The following is a 20,813-nucleotide window of genomic DNA, read 5'->3' on the forward strand; positions in this document are numbered from 1 at the left end:
TGTGGGAAGAAGACAGTCTGCTAGTGGGCAAGGACTGTGGGGTCCAAGTCCAGGCTGCCTGGTTCAAACCCTCTCTTTAAAATTTCCTTTCAATTGCAGGTTACATTCAATATTATTTTGCATTGGTTTTACGTGTATGGAATAGCAGTTAGATAATTGTCCACTTTACAAAGTGTTCCCCCAATGTGTCCAGCGCCCACCGGGCACCGTGCATAGCTATCACAGTATTATTGACTCTATTCCCTGCGCGGCACTTTGCATCCCCGTGACTTTTGTAACTGCCAGTGTGTACTTCTCAATCCCTTACCTCTTTCAGCCGGTCCCCCAGCCCCTCCCCTCTGTCGGCCATCAGGCTGTTCTCTGTGTCTATGAGTGTTTTTGTTTTGTTTGTTCATTTATATGGTTCTCTAGATTGCACATACAAGTGAAATCACAAGGTCTTTGTCTTCTCTGACCAACTTATTTCACTTGGCATAATACCCTCTAGTTCCATCTATGTTGTCACAAATGGCAAGATTTTGTTCTTTTTTATGGCCAAGTGGTATTCCACCATGTATATGTACTACGGCTTTTTATACAGTGAGCCCTTACTTTGTCACTTACTAGCTTTGGGACTGTGAGCAAGTTACTTTTGCTCTATGCCTCAATTTCCTCACTTGAAAAAAGTGATGAGGATGAAGTAAGTTAAGGTACCCAGTGAGCTCAGAACAGGCCTGTGATGCACACTCAGACACCTGGAAGTACCAGGTGGAATGCAGGGTTGGAGTCAGGCCAAGTTTTGAATTCCACTTCTGCCTTTTTCTAGCTGTGTGACTTGGGGCAAGTCGGCGAGGGGCTGAGGAGCTCTGGAGTCCATCTACCTGGGTTCAAATTCTGTTTCACCAGCTGTGTGACCTGCGGCATATTATTAACCTCTCTGGGCCTGAGCTTCGGCATCTATAAAACAGGGATAACAACAGTATCCACCTCATGGGGTTGCTGTGAAGGTTAGATGAATCTAAATATTTAAAACACTTAGAAGTGTGCCTAGCACATACTCTGTGCTCTCTCTGTAAGGGACTGTCTGTGATTCTGTTTCCTCATATGTAAAATTGAAAGGGCTACGCCTACGTATCACTCAGAGTTGGGAGGGTCAAGAAGATACTAAACGTGAAAATGTTCCACGAACAGGCATTATAAAAACCAAAACTATAAGATAATAATTACCCAATATGGGTTGTTGTTATTATATAACTTAGGTAGAACTTCATTGTGTTTGGGGAGAAGCAGATCACTTCCCTGACCTTGCTGGGAAGTGAAGTGTAGTAAACGACTGGTATTTGGTGAATTTAACGTTTGTCGCCAACAACTGCCAGTCACCCTGAAAGCCTCATTAAAGGTCGGGAGCGACCCCTTGTCCTTCCTCTGGGTTGAACATAGCAAAGACCGGTGCCACGCAGGTGAGTAAGACTTGTTGTGTTTGAGCCTAGAAGCATAACCTCTCCCTCATTTTTCCATTATTCTGAATAGTTCGTCCATTCTGTGTGGCCTCACTGCTAAACTGGATTTAAAGGAAATGTCACACTAAGGCTCTCTTGAAATGCCTTATCCAAGCAAATGTTCACCTCGGTGCCTCTTGAAGTAGTTCCCAGATTGCTTGTAACCAGATGTGGGATGGGTGCTTTCCCATTTTCAGTTCCCATGTGGACATGGAATGTCAGCCCTGACTTCCAGCCTGGAGATGATACCTACCCTGACTGTGTGAGGCACGCAGGAGTCTGGTGTGAAAGAAGCAGAGTGCCACACACATATGGACGAGGCTCTCAGATGAACCTCCCTGAAAACCGTCACTGGCTCCTCAGAACCAGCACAATAAAGTCCAAACTGCACTCACCTGGCATTTATGAAAGTGATCTGCGATTCATAAAGGGCTGTATGAACTTGGTGGGTGGCTGTTGGTGAGGAGCCTCAGAGGGGAGAGCGCAGGCAACTTGTGCGAGGGCTGGAAGAACGACATAGACTGCATTTGATTTCCTTAAACAGGCTCTCTAATTTCTCTAAGACTCAGTTTTCTCATCTGTGAAATGGGGATAAGAAATCATTCATACCTGCTTTATCAGGTTGTTCTGAGATTTGACTACATAAAACACTTTGAGCCCTTATTTCCTGACCCAGTTGGGCATTCTCTCGAGTGCAGCCTGCTCCCCCTTCCAGGCATGTCTGCCAGAGTACTGCCGGGCTGCGGCTGGGAAGGGAGTGGATGGAAAATGTCAGAGGGCAGCGGTCCCTTCCCAGTAATCGTGCCAGAACCCAGCACATGCGGTCTGCTGTCAGCCCGTCCTGGTGAATTCAGTTATCATCAGCCCCAGCACAAGGCACCATCTCACTGTTGTCCCAAAGGGGGTAGTGACTTGAACTTTGACATAATTGATTGCAGTAGTTAATCATTTGTAAACAAGCAGAAAATTGCATTTCCAGAGAGATTCATGCCCCCTCTGACGTCTGCCTGCATTTAAGGGAAGCCACGTCCTCCCAAGATATGGCTCCCTTTCCTCTTCTTTGACCTGATAGACTCAAGACAAACTTGCAAATATTAGATGTTTTTTAAAAAAACCTCACTCGAGGATATGTTTATTGACTTTTTTAGAGAGAGGGGGAAGGGAGAGAGAGAAACATCAATCAGTTGCCTCTCATATGCACCCAGACCGGGGATCAAACCACAGCCCAGGTGTGTGCCCTGACCAGGGGTCGAACCTGCAACATTTTGGTGTATGAGACAATCCTCTAAACAACTGAGGCACCTGGCCAGGGCAGGAATCTTCGCTCTCACCTCCAGATATTTTGTGCATGCTCTTTCTCTTGCCCAAAATATGTGTCACTTAGCTAAATGTGACTAATTATTTAGATTTTATACTAATGTCACTTTCTCAAAAGAGCTTTCCTGATTGACTCTCCTGGGGTTCTTTGGTTCCAGGCTCCAGGTCTCCTGGAAGTCCAACCTCATAGCGCCCCCTGGTGGTGTCAGATGCCACTCACCTGAAGGTCATGCCAGGAGGATGGAAGCCTTAGGATGCAGTGGTCACACACGTAGTTTTCAAGGGCAGTTCTTAGCAGTTTGACAGTTTTTCCCATACATCATCAGCAAACTAAGTATCATCTTTCATGTCTCTGAGATGGGGTTCCAAAAATCTATGATCAGGTACAGGTTTGTTTTTTTGTTTGCTTCCTAAACTCACTCTTTCTTCCTTTCTTTTCCTTCCTTCCTTCCTTCCTTCCTTCCTAACTTCCTAACTTCCTTTATTCCTTCCTTCCTTCCTCTCTCTCTCTCTCTCTTTCTTTCTTTTCGGTAGTTCCAAGACATTACCTGCTCTTAGGAAGTTGCAGGACTGATTAGGTCTACCACAGCCTCACCACTCCTCTGGTCTAGCTGCTCTTTCTAAAGGCTGTAGCTCTCTTCTCTGACTATAACACAGATTTAAAATGATCATGTATCTCTAGGCCTTCAAATGGTATGTCAGAATTAGAAGCTCTAGGTCAATGGATTGCCTAATAGTTCATTGTTTTTCTAGCCTTTGATGACTAACTTTCTAGTCCCCACCAAGTTCCATAATCACACAACACCACACGGTTTAGGCCTTTGTTATGGTAGAACTCTACTTCCATTCCCTATTTTTTTTGTATGAGTTAGCTTTTGCTGCCTAACAAATAATCCCCAAACTTAGTTGCTTAAAGCAATAGTCATTTTTTAGCTCATAATTCACTGGGTCATCAGTTAAGTCTGGGCTAAGCTGGGTGGTTGTGCTGGTTCACTCATGCAACCTATCCTGATTGACACACTCTTGTGTTACATACAAAATTTGGTGTGTATTCACCTTTTTTTTCCCCAGGAAAAAAATCCATAGCTTTCCTCAAATTCTTGAAAGGCTCAGAGATTCAAAAGAAGTCAAAATAAAATAAAGCAAAAAGTAAAAATTACCTCGAGATATAACGTTTTTTTTTTTTCCCTCACAAAATTATCTGTGGTTCCTTTGAAGGTAGTGGGGTAAGTAGTCTTTAGCATTTCATTTCTCCCATTTTTTATTTTCTATCCTGGAAAAGTCCCCTAATCTCTCAGAGCAGTGGTTTCTCTAGTTTAAAATGCAGGCTTGTTGAAATAATGCTTCAATAACCATTTATTAAGAGCCTGCTAGATCCCAGACACAATGCTAGGTGGCTGGGTATAAAGATGAATATGTAATAGACCTTCCCTATCAGAGCTGACAACCTGGTGAGAGGGATGAGACAGTAACACATCAGGGCGGCACAGTGTGATGAGTTCAGTCACAGAGATCTGCAGAGTATAGTTTGGCTGCAGCCAAATGTTCGTGCATGTGTCTGCCTGTCTGCGCATGGTCATCGGGGAAGATTTCTCATAGACGATGTTAGAGCTGGCCCTTACAGGGTGAGGAAGAGTTAGCAGATCAAAGAATCAAAGGAAGGGCATGTGGCATTACAGGGAAGAGGTGAACAAAATCCAGATACACAGGTAAGAAATTGTATAGTATTTGTGGGGAACTGTAAGCCATTCTGTGTTGTGGGAGCACATGTTCAACCTGAGTAGTGGGAAGAAATGAAACTGGAGAGGCAGGCAGGAGCCATATCACATAGGGCCTGATGGGCAGTGCTAACGATACAGGTTTTATTCGAAGTGCAAGGGAGAGCTATTAGAGGGTGTTAGGAGGGGGAGGTAGGGGGCAGCTTTCTTTGTAAGAGAGATTACTCTTGCTGCCATGTAGAGAATGGATTAGAAGGAGGCAAATTGGAGCGGAGAGACCAGTTAGGAGGCTGTTATAATAGTCCACTGGGAGAGGATGATGGCTTGAATTAGGGCAGTGGTAGCCGGATGGAGAGGAGGGCATAAACATAATATCTGTCTACTGGTGTTCAGAGGAGTAACTAACGCGCTGCTTATGGAGGGCTTTGTAAACCACACAGCTCTGCACAAAGGTGGGATTATTATGACCGAGATTATGCTTCTCTGGTAAGGAAGGTATATTAAGTCCCCACGGCTCAGCTCAGCAGCTGTTCCAAGCAGCACGGCTCCACAAAGCACACGTTTCCTTGCCTGTCATCTCCCCGTGGTCCCAGGGATCAAAGGGCAGAGCCTGGTCCACCTCAGGGTGAGTTCTCTGTCTTCCAGGCTCATCTTCCCTGGATCCTGGAGGGAAGTCAGGGCCCATGTGTGGGAGGCCCTCAGTTACTGTGTGGTACTCCCTGGGGTGGGGTCAACCTGCAGAATGTCTTCCTGAAGTCTCACCATGGACAGCATGGGAGACCTGAGCTTGTCGCCTACCCCCATCTCCTCATTAGCTCCAAGACCTTTTCCTGGGGAGATGGTAACCATACTCTACCCAATAATGTTCATGTAACTCTGCTTGCAACCGGCTGTGAAGATGACTGAAGAGAGCCTGGACCACTCCCCATTGGGGACCACAGCTCTGGTTTGGACCATTATGCTGCACATGGACCAGAAAAGGGTATGGGGGCTTAAGCTGGCCTTCTTTCCTTGTTCACATGATGACCAGTATACTGACCTTCTGTCCCTTCGCTCTAGCAGGAGGTGGGTTAAATAAATAAATTAGATTGGCCCATGAATCCAGCATTCCAGAGTCCATAGCAGTGTCTGAGATCCCCTGATCTTCACTGTAGGTTTTTCCTGGAGGCCTGGGGAGCCTGACTTAGAGGAGCCCCTGGCAGACGGCTGTGGTCCCTGCACCACTGGAGGAACTCTGTACCCGTCGCAGGGGTATTATCACCACCGTGGCTCAAACGTGGACCAGAAGGAAGTGGGGGTGGGTTCAGTGGGCAGAGAGGTCTTTGGACTAATTGGGGGACCAAAGGAGAAAGGGAAATAGCTCTATTTCCAAATAGAAAAATAAAAAAGGAAAAAGATAGCCAGAAAAATGAATCAAAATCTCATTCCTTTGTGCAAAGAGAATAACTTTTCATGGATCCCCATCCCCTTCCTGAGGCCTCCAGTTATACTACATTTCCCAGCACCCCTTGCAGTTCTGCTTGGTCCTGTGACCAAAGTCATGTGGAATATGAAGGGAAGTGATGCATGCCATTTTACCCTCCCCCATGCGGTCCTGCACTCTCTCTTTCCTCCTGTCTGCCAGATGAATGTGGACACCCAGGGTGAAGCCAGTGCTGAAGAGGGCAGAACCTCTGGTGGCCTGGGTTCCCATATGACTGCATGGAGCAGAGTCCTCCACACTCCCTGCTGGTGAGACTGTGCCTGAGGACAAAATCCACTTCTATTGTATTGAGCTGCTGAGATTTCCATGTTTTTCTGTGATGGTGGCTAGCATTCTCTAAATGAATACACCCTCCTCCCACAATTCCCATTCCGCACCTCACAGCATTGACGAGCATTCACTGACAAGGAGCCATGGGTTGAAGACAGCCATTCACGCAGGGGGCCTCTATGACACAGCCCTGGTGGGGGCAGAGAGGCAGTGTCTGCTTAGCAGAGGAGGCTCACACATATTCCAGGGTTTGTTGTCCTCCGTGTTGACAGATATGGGAATTCTGTGTCCACTATTATGTGTATTTCTGGATCTAGGTTTGGATGTGTATTGCTCTGCGGACACACACAATGCTCTGTTTCTTCCATTGTGCACGGCTCAGAAAACACAGATGTGCATTTCCCTCCGGCTGTAAAGGGGAAGGGACGAGATAGCGGACACTGAGTGTAAGCCATGCAGGTCAGGAAAGCATAGAAAGTGTATCAAGAATAGTTGATCAGTACCAACGGTGATGGTCAGCCCTGTGAAGACCAGGCAGGCAAAAGAGGCCAGCAGTGTGCTCCAAGGTGGGTTTTGGCCAGGGTGCTGAGAGGAGAGGTGAGTTTTTGGGCTTTGCCTCATCATTTGGGATGCACTTGCCAAACACATATAAGAAGATCAGAAAGAGAGAGCCCTTAAGGCACAATATGATTAGGTGCTAGAGATTTCAGACTTAGGGCGGGCTTGGCTGCTGGTCATTGACCAGAATGTCAATCTGCGGGGCCCCAAGAGTATATGTGAGGAGAGTGGGTAAAGGAGAAACACTGGAAGACAGGTAGGCCATGACAGTGGTAAAAATTATGCTTTTAATAAAGTCCCCAAACTGGGGAAAACTTTAAGTCATTGATCATGAAGCAGTAGTGTGGCCGGAACCCACATGTGGGCAAGGTGGATGATTTCATGTTTAATATTGGAGCACGGTACCTCATGTAGTCTTAGGGTAATTTACTGGCTTCATAATGCCTATTGACATCAGCCTAGGCAGGGAGGCATCTCAAACTCAGCTCAGAGCAGTACATTTTTATAAATGAGTTGATATTAAAGTAAGGGTAATTTAAAAAATCAAATATTGAATATTTACTGTCTGATTTCAGATATTTCCAGGAATGCCAGAAATACGTGAGGAGGGAAAAAGGGATTCCACCTGGCAATGTACCAGGAAACTCATTACCTGGGGGACTTGAAAACAGCTCGATGGATTGCGTAGTTGCATTGATTGTGTGGATTAACTGTGGCAAATAGCGAAATTTAAGTCACCTTGTTCATTTGTTCTTTTACCCACCATTGGATCAAGTTCTTACTCCTTAGCCTGGCAAATGAACGCGTTCTCAATCGGTACACCTCAGCTACTCTGAATTCTATACCAATTCATTTATTCATGCAAATATATACATTCAATGTCTACTGTGCTAGAGTGGATGATGCAGCAGTGACTATCACCCTTGGCTCCCTGCCCACACGGAGCTTCCAGTTTTAGAGAGGAAATAAACTGGAGTAATTACACATATCTGTCATGATGACTTGAGTAGCTGGATGTAGTAAAACCATACACTTTCCGGATGTCTTTGGGGTAGTGGCTGGGGTGCAGAAGGAACTCTGGGAAATGTCCCCTGGGCTTGGAAGCCCCAAACCAAAGGATGAAGTGGTTGAATAGTCAGGCTTTTTAATCACTGAAGCTGTTGCTGATGTTACATAGTGCCCCACAGTGTCTCTGCTATCTGGTGTTGCCACAAAGCACTACCCCCACATTTAGTGGCTTAAAACATTAATAACTTCATCATTACTCACAATTCTGTAGGTCAAGAACTCAAACAGGGCAGAGCAGGATGGTCCTCTCCGTTCCATGTGACATCTGCTGGGGCGGGGGCATCCCAGAAGGCTTTTCCATGCAGATGTTTGTTGATGTAGCTGGGGAGCTCGGCTCAGGGCCAGACGGGACAGCTTGGCTGGGGCCTTGGTCCTCCTCAGAGCTTCTTTCTCCCCAGGTGGCCACGCCACAGGCCTTTCCACATGATCTTGGCAACAGGGTAGCTGGATCCTTACATGGCAACTCAGGGGTCCCAAGAAATTAAAGCAGAAGCTGCCAGACCTTCTTAAGGCTCCAGCCTGGAAATGGCACAGCACAGCTTCCATAGCATTCCACGAGTTAAAGTGGGTTACAGAAGTCTACACACGTGGGAGGCAGCTGGGAGCTACACAGGGGTGTGAAAACAAGGGAGCCATGTTTGGAGGCCAGCTACTACATTTAGGAAGCAGAGTAGTTTAATAAGATTACTTCTTTTTTTTAATATGTCTTAATTAGGAAGAAGCTCTTTTACCCCAAAGAATCTGAAAGTACCCTTCTTTAACTGCTGCTGCTAGGGGGCATGGCTCACAGAAGCGGGCGGAGCTTTATGAGTAGGAAGTATGCTACCGCTCCACCAGCTCAGGGAAATGTCGTCTTCAGACTCACAAGTGAAGCAGCATTTCTCTGACCGGGACTCAAACCCCACAATGGACTTTGAGACTTGGCAGCTATAAAGACCAAGAACTTCTTTCAAAGGGTTTCAAGCCCCCTGATTCATGAAAGGGTGCTATTCAGAGACGGACCAGGGGAGAGAAGAGCAGAGACACTCAGAAGAGGGTCAGCAGATCTTCCATCAAGACAAAGCAGGACATCTGGTCCACCTGAACCAAGACTGTGCCCTCAGCTGAGGAAGACTTCAACTCCGACATCAGAACCCCACTCTGGCATTCTCAGACTTTGTTCTACACATTTCTGCTTAACTGTGCAGTAAATCAAGCATATGACCAGGCTCACCTTGCCTGCATGTTGAGAGAACAGGCTTTCCAGTAAGAGTGTCTGATTGTAAAGCCTGTCTCTTCTACTTGCTGGCGTGTGGCCTTTGTGTTAAGTTGCTTAATCTTTCCAATCAAGATTGTGAATAGTTACTTAACTTTTCTATTTAGGAATGCCACATATGGCAGGATCTCAATAAATGTTAATTATTGTTATCATTCTGATTGTTAATTTCATAATTTCCACCTTATACAGTCCTTCCAGCTAGACATCTGACTTGGATGGGCTCCTATATCTGTCTATTGGTGTGGAAATTTTGGTACTCAGAATGGGAAAAACCAGAATAAGAGCCCTCTTCTCAGGAGAGAATGGCAATATCCGTCCAGGTGCAGCCAGTATCCAACCTTGTAGCATGTGCCGGAGAGGCAAACCCTGGCCTTCTGAGCTTGGCTCCCCGCACAGGGTGGAGGAACGGCACAGCTGAAGTCAAGGCTGAATCACCTGCACTTCTAAAGCATGTTGACCAACCCAAGAAAGTGTCGTTTTTGTTTCATTGTACAAACAAGATATTTGAGGAGTCCTATGTGAATGCAAATAGGATTTTGATTTTTATTCAAAGTATACTTTCTGTGTTTCTATTTATCCTGAATGCATTAGTCTATTTGATCTGGACTTGTGTTTGAATAATTGAATTTGTCAAGGTGAGCAATTGCTCTTCCTCAGAGGCTCCCTTTCCCCTGGAACCTGACACTAGTCTGCATAATGAGCCAGACGTGGGGGACTTCCGTGTCCCCTGAGAGGGGAGGCACAGGGCAGTGGGTGCGCACAGACTGCAGCCCTGCTGCGTGGTGCCAGAGTAGGGGGCTTAGTCTATTCCAGCTTCTATAACAAAAATACCATAGGCTGGGTGTCCAGTAAACACCAGAAATGTACAGGGTCTGGCACAAATAATGACCCTTTTTATTACAAAATTTTTTTATTACAAAATCATAAACATGTAATTCTGTAACATAACAACATCATACTCAAGTATACCATAAGACATTTTAGGTGAAATATTCAAATTAAAACTATAAATTATTACACCCATATGATGACCCTAGCAACCACACTCAGGCAGGCGTTACTTCTGCTGGACCTGGTATTTCTCACAGTTCTGGAGGCTGGCAGTCCAAGGACAGGGTGCCAGCAGATTCAGTGTCTGGTGGGTCCACTTCCTGGTTCACAGACCGCCGTCTTCTCGCTGTGTCCTCACCTGGTGGGAGGGGGCAGGGAGCTCTCTGGGTCTCGCTCATAGGGACACGAGTTCCATTCGTGAAGGCTCTGAGCTCATGACGGAATCACCCCAGACACCATCACACTGGGGATTAGGTTTCGACAGATAAGTCTGGGGCACACGCACTCAGTCGGTAGCAGGGGGCTTCTGCACTGACTGGTCATGTGAACTTCAGTTTTCCTGACTGGAAGATGTGGCTGATTGTGCCCACCTCAAATAGGGCTCCTGTGAGGCTTGAATGAGTTAACACATAAACTACTTATAGCAACTCAGGGCCCGTGATGAGGACACTTTATAAGCATTAGTTATTACCATCACCCAGCTTCTACATCAAGTGTGGAAGTTTAATCCTGTTCTCAGGCCTCCCCTGTCTGGACCCTGACTCTGAACTCTAAGGACTTTCTCGCACAAATGTGAAAAGGGACAGAGGGGTAGCCTTTTCTAGATGTACAGCTCTGCCTGATGCCCAGAGCCTGGCCCCAGCTTTTCGATTCTTCTGTGGGAAGAACAGAGTGGGTCGGGGAGGGGAAGTCCTGGGATTCATCCTAGAGTATGAGGTTCGGGACCCATTTCTGCTTCTCTGTACCCTGTGTGTGTCACATCTCCTTTCTGGGTCTCAGGTTCTCACTTGCACAATAAGTGTGGCGCTCCCTGTGGATGGGAACCCCAGTACTTCAGATCCAGGACAACCTGCTGAGGCAGGGTGAGCCCAGGGCTCCAGGCAGCCAAGCCTGAGTCTCCTGCATTCCCCCCAGAGACCAGAAAGGAGGTGACGACTGGAACCCAGACACTAAAAAAGGACACAAGGGCCACAAGAGGCTGGCCTGCAGCTGTTCTGTGTTCAGGAACTTGCCCTCATAACCCCCGATCGGCAGTCTTCGTCCTCAGAGGCTGGGAGAAAGATAGTGTGTAGGGGGCACTAAGTGGCTCTGTTGTGCCCATGCAGGCCTTGCTGGTGGGGCTTCCTTCCAAACCCTCTAGAATTAGCCATGCCTTTTCCAGTCTGCTCTGACCCTCTGCTCCTTTTTGGCATCTTCTCCTGTTCCTCCCACCGCTCTTGAGTTCATCTATTTGGCTGCCCCTCTGGTGGGAGGGCAGTTCCGCCCTGCGTTCCTGACTCAGTTGCCATCCTTGCACTTTTGAGAGGCAGTGCCAAAGAGTGTGGGCCACAGGCCTGAGCTTGAATCTCCTTTCTGTCACTTACGAGCTACGGGACGCTGGGCAAGTTTCTCTCTGATCCTCAATTCTGTCACTGTAACGTAGACAGAACAGTACTTGCATGAGGGTTATAAGGATTGGAAGCAACACTTATACATTACCTGTTAAGTGCTTGGCTCACAGTAGGGATTCCAAATATGGCAGCTGTTCAATTTCAATTGTAGCTAAAACTACACTATTGTCTACGATGCCCTATCCAAGTCCAGGACTGTGGAGGAGGTCGCACAGTTGTAGGTGGCCTCATGCGACCATAAAGGTTAATCAAAGGTCATTCCATTTAGGGCCAGGCTTTCATCCGACATTTAGCCAAACCTCAGATTTTTGACCAAAAAGCTTGAGCAGAAGACTCACCAGAACTTTGAGATCTCCAGCATCCCTTTCCAGCGGGACAGGAAGAATAAATCAGGAAGAATAAACTCTTCCTGGGCAGGAAGAATAAATTCAGTGCTTTGAGTTTTCAGCCTGAGGCCCCAGTCCCACAGGTGTCCAGGAAGAGAGGTGGCAGGCTCTAAATACCGAACAGGAACAGCAGCGATGATGACCATCCCGGCATAATGATAATCTCGGCGGGTTTAACAAAACGGGCTTGTGTATGGATGTGTATAGGTCTAATCCCATGCTCCCCATGGTGCTGCTCAGGCTATTATTTTTCTTAGTAGCTCTGCCCCCCACTGCAAATCGCATACATTCTGCAGAACTTTGGGAAAGGAAAGAGCCCCTCTCCTCAGCGCTCCCATGGCTCTGTGTTCTCAAGCATTAGACTTTGTTGGCCGGGAGGGTGCTAGAGCGGGGGAGGCAGTGGCCAAGCCTGGGCCACAGCGGTCTTGCCAAGTTTCTTGTCAATACCTGTTGACATTTCCCTGAGTAATTATTCCGGGGGCCTCGGTATATTTCTTCATATCACTGGATGGATTACAGGGGCTCTATTGATTTTGTGGTTTCATGTGTGAAAGATCTAATCTTAATCCTCCATTGTTCATTTTCCTTAACCTTTCTTTTAACAACATGATAGTCAGGAAACCCATCAGAATGGAAATTGTTTCTGAGGCATGTTGTCATAAATATATGCCACAGACGGTTTTATTTTATGGGAGAAGCCATATTCTTTGAAGTAATAATAATGATAAAATTTGTATGGTATATGGCAGTTTACAAAGCACTTTCCCATATCAACTCATTTAATCCTGACAGCAATCTTGATAGGTAGGAGTTATTTTTTTATTTTGATTTATTTATTCTGTGAGTCTTTCCACAACATGAATTTTTATTACTATCCGCTGTGTCACAGATGAGGAACCTGCATCGCTCAAGGTCACACAGCTCTTAAAAATAAGCTTTGGAGTCAGGGTGATCTGCACTCAAATCCTGAGCCTGCCAAGTTGTCGCCATATAACCTTGGACGAGGGGTTTAAATTCTCCATGGTTCATTTCTTTGCCAACACAACGAGGATGATGCTTCTTTTTCAGGATTTTGCAAGGACTAAAGATGATGTGGGCAAACCACCTGCACTGCAGTACCTGTGGCACCAAGGAGAGGATCAATGACTGTTAGCTGTTAATTAAAATGGTAATATTAATTATTTGACGAAGATAGGATTTGAGTCAAGGGCTTTATGTCAAACCTCAGTTCTCCTTTGCTGGAGAGAAATTAGAATCGGTGCTTGTTGTCTCTCTCTCTCTCTCATTACTTAATATTTAAAACTTCAGTGAATGACAATAAATCAAGGACTTTTCAGGTGAACACCTGGAAGTTTCTATTGGTGCTGGGGGTGAAGAATAAGAGCCATCTGATAGATGGCAATGCCCTTGAGTCTTTCTTTCAGGAGCGGGATTCCAGCCAGTGGTCTGGGAATTGATACCCAGGGTGCATTTTGGACACTGGAGGTGTCCTGCCCACATCTGGGCCCGGCTTCAAGAAAGGCTGATAGGGTGTGCAGATGTTCTCACCATAGCTTGTATAAGTCAAAGAATCATGAACTTGAACCAAGAAAGCAGAGGGACTGGGGCTTTACCCCCAGCCCTGCCACTCACTAGCTCCAAGGCCTTGAGAAAGTAATTTCCTTTACCCAGGCCTTGGCTTTCTCTTTAAAATGAAGGTGTGCACCTGTAGTTTGTGTTTCCTAGGCCAAATTTACCTGGAAAACCCCCAAATGATTTAAATTCTAATGCCCCCCCTTTCCCATCCCAGAAACGAGGGTGGGGAAGAAGGAGGCAGCAGGAGAGGGATGAGTAAAAGAAAGAAGCGATGCTCACGTTAGGAAGTTTTAGCTTGGCTGACTTCCAGAGGGTTTCTCCTGGACCTCACATCTGTGGCTTCAGAGCTCTGGAACCGGATCCATTGTCTTGCTGTCTGTTTCACTGCCTCCTCATTAGTTCTTGAGTGTCACTCAGCAATGCAGGTAAGGTGCAAACAAATATATTCCTATCATCAGACGGCATTTTCTCTCCTCTCCTGTTCTGTCCTCCCTCTCTTCATGCCCCTCCCTTCTTTTCCTTTCCTTCCTCTCTGTGAGGAAATGCTTTATCTTCTGGTTTAAAGTCTGGGTCTCCACTGATAAATCCTAAATGTCCGGACTTGTGCTACTTGGTACATGTCATCCTGTCTGTCTGGATGGGCTTTCCACTTGGCCCCCCATTCTCCATCTGGTGAACTCCTTTTCGCCCTTTCAAGACCCACCTCAACTGTCAGCTCCTTTATAAAGCCTTCCCTAACGATCCCAAGAAAAGGAACCATTTCCTCTTTTGGCCCCGTAGCACTACCTGTATGATGGTATCTCCAATAATGGATTGTAATTCTTTAACTGCCGTTTTCCTCCACCTGTGCGCTCCTTCAAGGAGAGCGCCATGCCCGTATCTGTTTGGTATCCCGAACACTTGTGGGATATTCTTCTTTTTATGATACTGCCGTGCTGGTAAGAATGCTAATAACCCTGCCAAACAGCCTTTATTACTCACTGATGCATTTATCCATAGACGCGGCATATTTTATACCATAACAGGCACTACTTGTCATCCAACCTCTTCATCAGAAATTGGGGCTCAGAGGGCAAAGGAACTTGTGGCAGCCTACCCGGCTATGCAGAAGCAGAGCTGCAGGTCAACTCTAGGACCCCTGATTCAGCTCCATGTCTTCCTCTCAGTCCTGTGTGTTCAGTAAACCTTGACCACTCACCTACTATGTGCGAGGCACTGAGCAACGAGGAGGGACACGGAATTAACACAACATGATCCTGCTCTCAAGGGGTACAGTCTAGTAGGGCAGCAAAGGTGTTTACCCACATCATCCAAAGCACTGTGAAGATTTAAGCCCCACTGACCTAAGAGTGCACTGACCATCTTGACAGGGGGCCCCAGGTCACAGCTAGGCTCCTTCAGGAACGCTGCCCGGGGCTGGCCTGCCCTGAGCCGCCTCGTGCTGAACCTGGACCCCTCTCCCTGCGCTCTGACTCTGACAGTAGCTGGTGTCCACCTTCTGTCCCCGGCTCACCGTTTCAGAGTTTATCTGACTCTTCCTCCTGGCATTGTGTACTCAGGCTCTCTTTCGGGACCTTGAGGCTCTTTCCAGTCTGTCTCTTGCTGTCTTGATAAAGACTCCCGCTCTAGTTTCCAACACCACAAATCCCCACCGCCACCAATCCCCACTGCCACCCTCCTCACTCTCCCTCAGGCCAGTCCCAATGCCCGCGGCGAAATTAACTTAATCCTGGCACTGTTACAGAGATACTTCCACTGGCCGACTTTCTCTGTGCCCCTGGCACGCCACTTTTCTTTTTGTGGAGAGCAAAACTGCTGAAGCACGTTTTCCTTGAGATGATGGTTTCCAGCGCAGCCCTTGGGTTGCAAGTTATAGCACATTTGCAAGATACAATCCTTGTTCTACCTAAAATGCCATCAGCAGAGAGGATGCATGGCTTTGTAGGTTATTATTTTTTGAGAAATCTCATGTGGAGTTTGAGAAAACCTCTCCCCCATGATCCATAAGCCAGATGTTTCCACTGGGATAACATGGCGTTATTAGTGGTGACTCTCCTGCATTAGTGTAACAGATATTGGCTGAGCTCTTTCCATCTTCTGTCCAGGTGAATGTGGAAAGAGCCGGGGAAAGGTAGCCTAACAGGCCACACGGCCCAGGAGCTTCCTGAGAGTCAGCTGGATCCCAAGTGGAAGCAGAGGGACAGTCAGCTCACTCTTACTTCCCCCAGGAAGCACGGAGGGGTGAAAGACCGAGGGACCAGGAGTCTTGTCAGTCACGGTTCCAATTTTGGCTGCCCCATGTATCCGACGAGGCTGTTTCCTGTCCCTGATCTTCAGTTTCTTCCTTTATAAAAGGTGAGTGAAAATACCTGTCTCATAGGACCATTGTGAGATGGAAGCCAAGAATGTAGATACATTAACCCTCACCCCAATACCATCTTCTACAAAGAAGACCTGGGTGTAAGAGGAGGTGGGGCAGGAGCCCGGTGCAAATGAGGACACTTGAATTGTGGAGATAACTAATGAGCTAACTAAGGGACAGACCCCTGGACTAGCCATTCGGGGGTGACGAGGTGGAAGGGGCTGCTGGTCACAGGCCAAACAACCATGTCTAGGGGTAGAGGACGCCTGGGTCTGGCCCAGCTTGGCAGTGAGGCAGAATGGATTTCTGGGAGACCGAGGATTGACTTGGAGCAGGTCTCCAGCCCCCTCACAGCCCTGAACCAGACACCAAAGCCTGGAACTAAGACCTGATTACTGGGCCTGGGCATTCACAGCCAGGGACCAGAGGAAGGCTATGGGTCTGCAGGGAGACCCATTCTGACTGGGACAGCAAAGCCAGCCCCAAACCCTACCTGCTGGTGGGGGCAGGACTGCTCATCAACTACTTCCGTGGGCAGAACTGGCTCAGCACTGAGCATCGTGGGGCTGATGGCAGCTGGACACAGGCACAGAAGAAACCTACAGAGGGCTCCCAAGTCTCTCTCTTATCTTTCATCTTCACAAGAAGAGAGCGCACTGAGATTTCCGGGACACCTTAGGAAGAGAGCCAGCAACTTCTCAGGTTTTAACTTCATGACAAAATTCCAGAAATCTTGCCACTCATTGTAATTTTAATTCCTCCTTGTCCCTTTGAAAACCTGAGAGGAAGTAAATATTAGACTCACCCAGACTTAACTCTACAAAGTAACATGGAGCCATGGAAGGTCTTAGAATAACACAGTAAATGAGCAGACGTTTGTTACAGAAGATTTATCAGACATTGTATAAAAGGAAAGACAAGGCGAACACTCAGGAGGGGTAATGGGACGGAGAAGAGGGGAAAGATGGACATGTGTAAATAAAGGGAAATTGTCAGAACTCTCCTGTAAAGACTGGCAGAGGAGGTTCAGGTGGCGGATCAGGCAACACTTGCTCCCGGAGGGTGCCCTGTCTCTACTGGAGAAAGGCTGGGAGTCCAGCTGCTCCACTCTCCCTTCAAATGGAGAAGCTTGCCCTAGCTGGTGCGGCTCAGTGGATTGAGTGGCGGGCTGTGAAGCAAAGGGTCGCCGGTTCCATTCCCAGTCAGGGCACATGCCTCAGTTGCAGGCCAGGTCCCCAGTGGGGCGTGTGCAAGAGGCAACCATACATTGATGTTTCTCCCTTTCTCCCTCCCTTCTCATTTAAAAATAAATGGGTAATTAAAAAAAAAGAAAGAAAGAAATGAAGAAGCTCAGAAAGTTCAGGGTTATAAGCAAGGGTGAGGCTAGAATCCGGCCATTGGGCTGGCCCAGGCAAAGCCTGGGAGGGGAAGGGTGGAGAGTATCTCTGCCGCTCATTCTCCAGCTGAATTTCAAGCCACTACTCTACTGGGCTTCTGCTTTCCTACTTAAAGGGTGGGATCAGTGATCACCCTGCTTCGAAGAGAGGGTCATGATGGTGTGCGCCTCAGACCCTTCATTAATATTGAACGGACACAAATGTAGAGCCTACATGTGCCGCCCACTTCACAAGTGCCAGCTCATTTTCCCCTCATTACAGTGATATTCTCATGTCTGTTTTATAGATGAGGCTATGGCAGCTCCGGAGGTTACCTCGGCCAGCAGCACAGAGCTCCTAGGTGACAGAACTGGGCGCTGGGATGTGAACTGTACACTGAGGACGTGTGTACTTTACTGTAGGAACACTGCACCTCAGTTTCACACGCACACCCATTCATCTCTACTGATCTATGCATACAAGAAAGATGATATTCCAAACCCCACGGTTCTGTGAAGAAAAACAAGTACACATGCTATGATACTATTTATATTTTAAAAACCCAAACACCTACAAGATAAAATGATTTCTGCAGCAAACATTTGTGAATGTAAATGCCTAGAAGAGTAGACTGGATAACTAGTTTTCTCTGCGAAGGAATGGAGGAGCCTGGTCAAAATTTAGTTTTCTCTCCAAGATTAAAATTATTTTGATATTAAGAATGTATTTATGATTTATGTGTATTAAGATACATTTAAATAAACTAATGGAAAAACAGGGTTGACAGAGAGAGCACAGTTAGGAGTAAACTTATAAAAACTTTGTATTTTTGTTTCTTATATTTACTAAAATAAAGGGTGCATGCTAAATAAAAGAGAATGCTGTTGTTATAAGTTGTAAATGATGATGTGTCTCAGAGAGTGACTTAGATCTTTCATCTTTGATCATAGCATGGCTTGCTCAGGTGAGGGGAAGCTGGCAATGATGCCGAAGAGAAGAAAGGCAGCTAACTGTGGGTGCTCAGCCACTGGAGTTTCTGGGCCCCCTTCTTCCTTCCTCTGGCTCACTGAATGCCACCATCTCTGAAATGTCAGCAGACTCATTGGCTGAGCAACAATTAAGTTGGTCCCGTCCTCCCCAAACTGCCCTCTCCTCCCTTGAAGTGTTATGCGGAGCAGAATGCTTTACCTTCCTTATGGTCTCTTCGACCCTGTTTAGAGGATGATAGCGAGTCATTCAAACTTTGTCCAAAGATTAACTTCCTTTGAGAAGGGGATTGATGGATCTGCACTGACTGCTTCATTAGGGTGGTTTGGAGCTTAGAGTGAGAAATCGCTTATATGTTTGAGTCAGTTTTGTTGATTCCAAATCCTCTTCTTTTTCTCCAACATATATTGCTCAAGAGCACCAAACTATCTCCAATGAACAGCTCAATGGGTACTTTTTATCCTGAAGCTAAGCGAAGAGTCAGCCTTTAATGAAAAACCTGAGTTCTGGAGTTCGACTGGGTGTGACTCTCAGCCCTTCCATCAGCTTATTCTGTGACCTGGGTACCTTCTCTCTAAGCCCCCATGTTGTTTTTTACAAAATGGTTGAAACCTCATGGAGCTGTGGTGAGGATGAGGACCTGCGATGATCTAGGGAAAGCATTTCACACACAAATGAAAAACTCCGTCAATATTACCTCGTACTGTGATGCCTGCATAGCATTTTACACCTTTGTCTGATGGCTCCTTCTTTCTTAAAATAACAGTTATTTCTGCTTAAAAAGGTAATATTTACTCATTACAGAGAAACTGAAAAATAAAAAATTCAGCACAAATAATAAGAGAGAAGTCATATGTAATCTTATTGTACCACCTGGATTTTTGCAGTTTTTTCCCTATAAATGTATATGAATGTATATATTTTTATATAACCAAATTAGGATCACAATCTATACATGATTTTAACTCTGCTACATTGAGTTATTAATTTAATAAGTGGCACAGGAAATCCTGGGATAAAATAGAGCTTCTACAACATTATTTTAATGACTGAATAACCACATTCATCACTCATACTCACTGATGCTGAGGATAAATGTGAGAGAGAGACATGGTCTCTTGTCTTCAGGGGGATTGTCCCTGATTATCCTCCCATTCTACAGATACGGCATGTAGACAGTCTCCTACATACTGGAAATTTAGATTTCCAGTATTTCTGTATTGTACATAATAAATGAATAACATCTTAATGCCTATTTGTTCACCACCATGGAACTTCTGTCTTCTAAATTCCAGTTTTAGACATGGAATCACAATGTGAAGATTATGCGCCTTTCAAAAGAATTTGATATAAAAATGTCTTTGAATCAAAGACTCCAAGTGTTTAAGGGTGCCTGTGTCCTCATACGCTCACCAACACAGGGGTTACTACTTTTTAAGTCATTGCTGATTTGAGAGGCAAAAATTATCTTAATCTGAATTTCTTTGACTACAAACATTTATGCATCTAAACAAATACTTTGTGGCCGTTTAGCAATAGTGGAAACAGAAAGTATGTAGCAACCTAAAATTTTACAAAGTACAATTAGGTTTAGATAAAAAGTTCGTTTTCTCCTTCTGGAGACCCCCCTCCCTAGGGTTACTCCCTTTAGGGCCGGCATGCTCCTGACTTCCACCCCCAGGGCCAGCACTTTGCTTCCCTGGCAGGTAGCACAGTGCCTGGCGTGTAGCGCACACTCAGTAGATGGTTATCAAATGAACAAGCAGTTTCCCAAATAGCATAAGGAAACATTTCTATGAATATATAACAATTACATATACACTTTTTATATTAATAGAAATGGGAACTTACCAAACTCATTCTTCTTATATATCTGTGACATTGTTTCACATAAACTTATTTACATTCACTTATTTTTAAAAAAGGCTGCATGACACTGTACTTTAGTTAAGGTGATCCCTCCTGAAGCAGTTGGTTGTTTTCTATCTCTAGCTGTTATTTATGGGCCATTTGTATTTCTCCTTTGGGAGTTGTTTGCTCATATTCTTTATCAATTTTTCTATAAACTTTTTTTATAAGCTTTCAGGAGATTTCTTTATATTGAGGATAATAAAGTTTTGCTTATAATGTATGCTATAAATACTTTTCTAATTTTCCATGGCCTTTTCATCTTGTTTATGGCACTTTTTAAACATAAATATTCATGAAATGAAATCTATTTATATTTTTATAAATATATATTTTCTCCATTTGGAAATGTATTTGAGGGCCTTTCCTACCCTAATATATTCATTAATTTTTCCCATATATTTTCATGTCTATATATGATACACTTGATATTAATTTATATGAATTTTAATTAACTACATGGTCTGAAGTAGTAATCTAACTTTTTCTAGCAGTTTTTATTAAAATAATCTTTCTCCCCACTGATCTGAATACTTTCAATTATACATTAATTTCTTAGGTTTATTTCTGTATCTTATATTATGCCCACTGATCATTCTTTCCTTTGTCCTGTACCAATTATTTTAAA

The sequence above is a fragment of the Desmodus rotundus genome, chromosome 3 (assembly GCF_022682495.2).
Source record: "Desmodus rotundus isolate HL8 chromosome 3, HLdesRot8A.1, whole genome shotgun sequence".
NCBI lineage: Eukaryota > Metazoa > Chordata > Mammalia > Chiroptera > Phyllostomidae > Desmodus > Desmodus rotundus.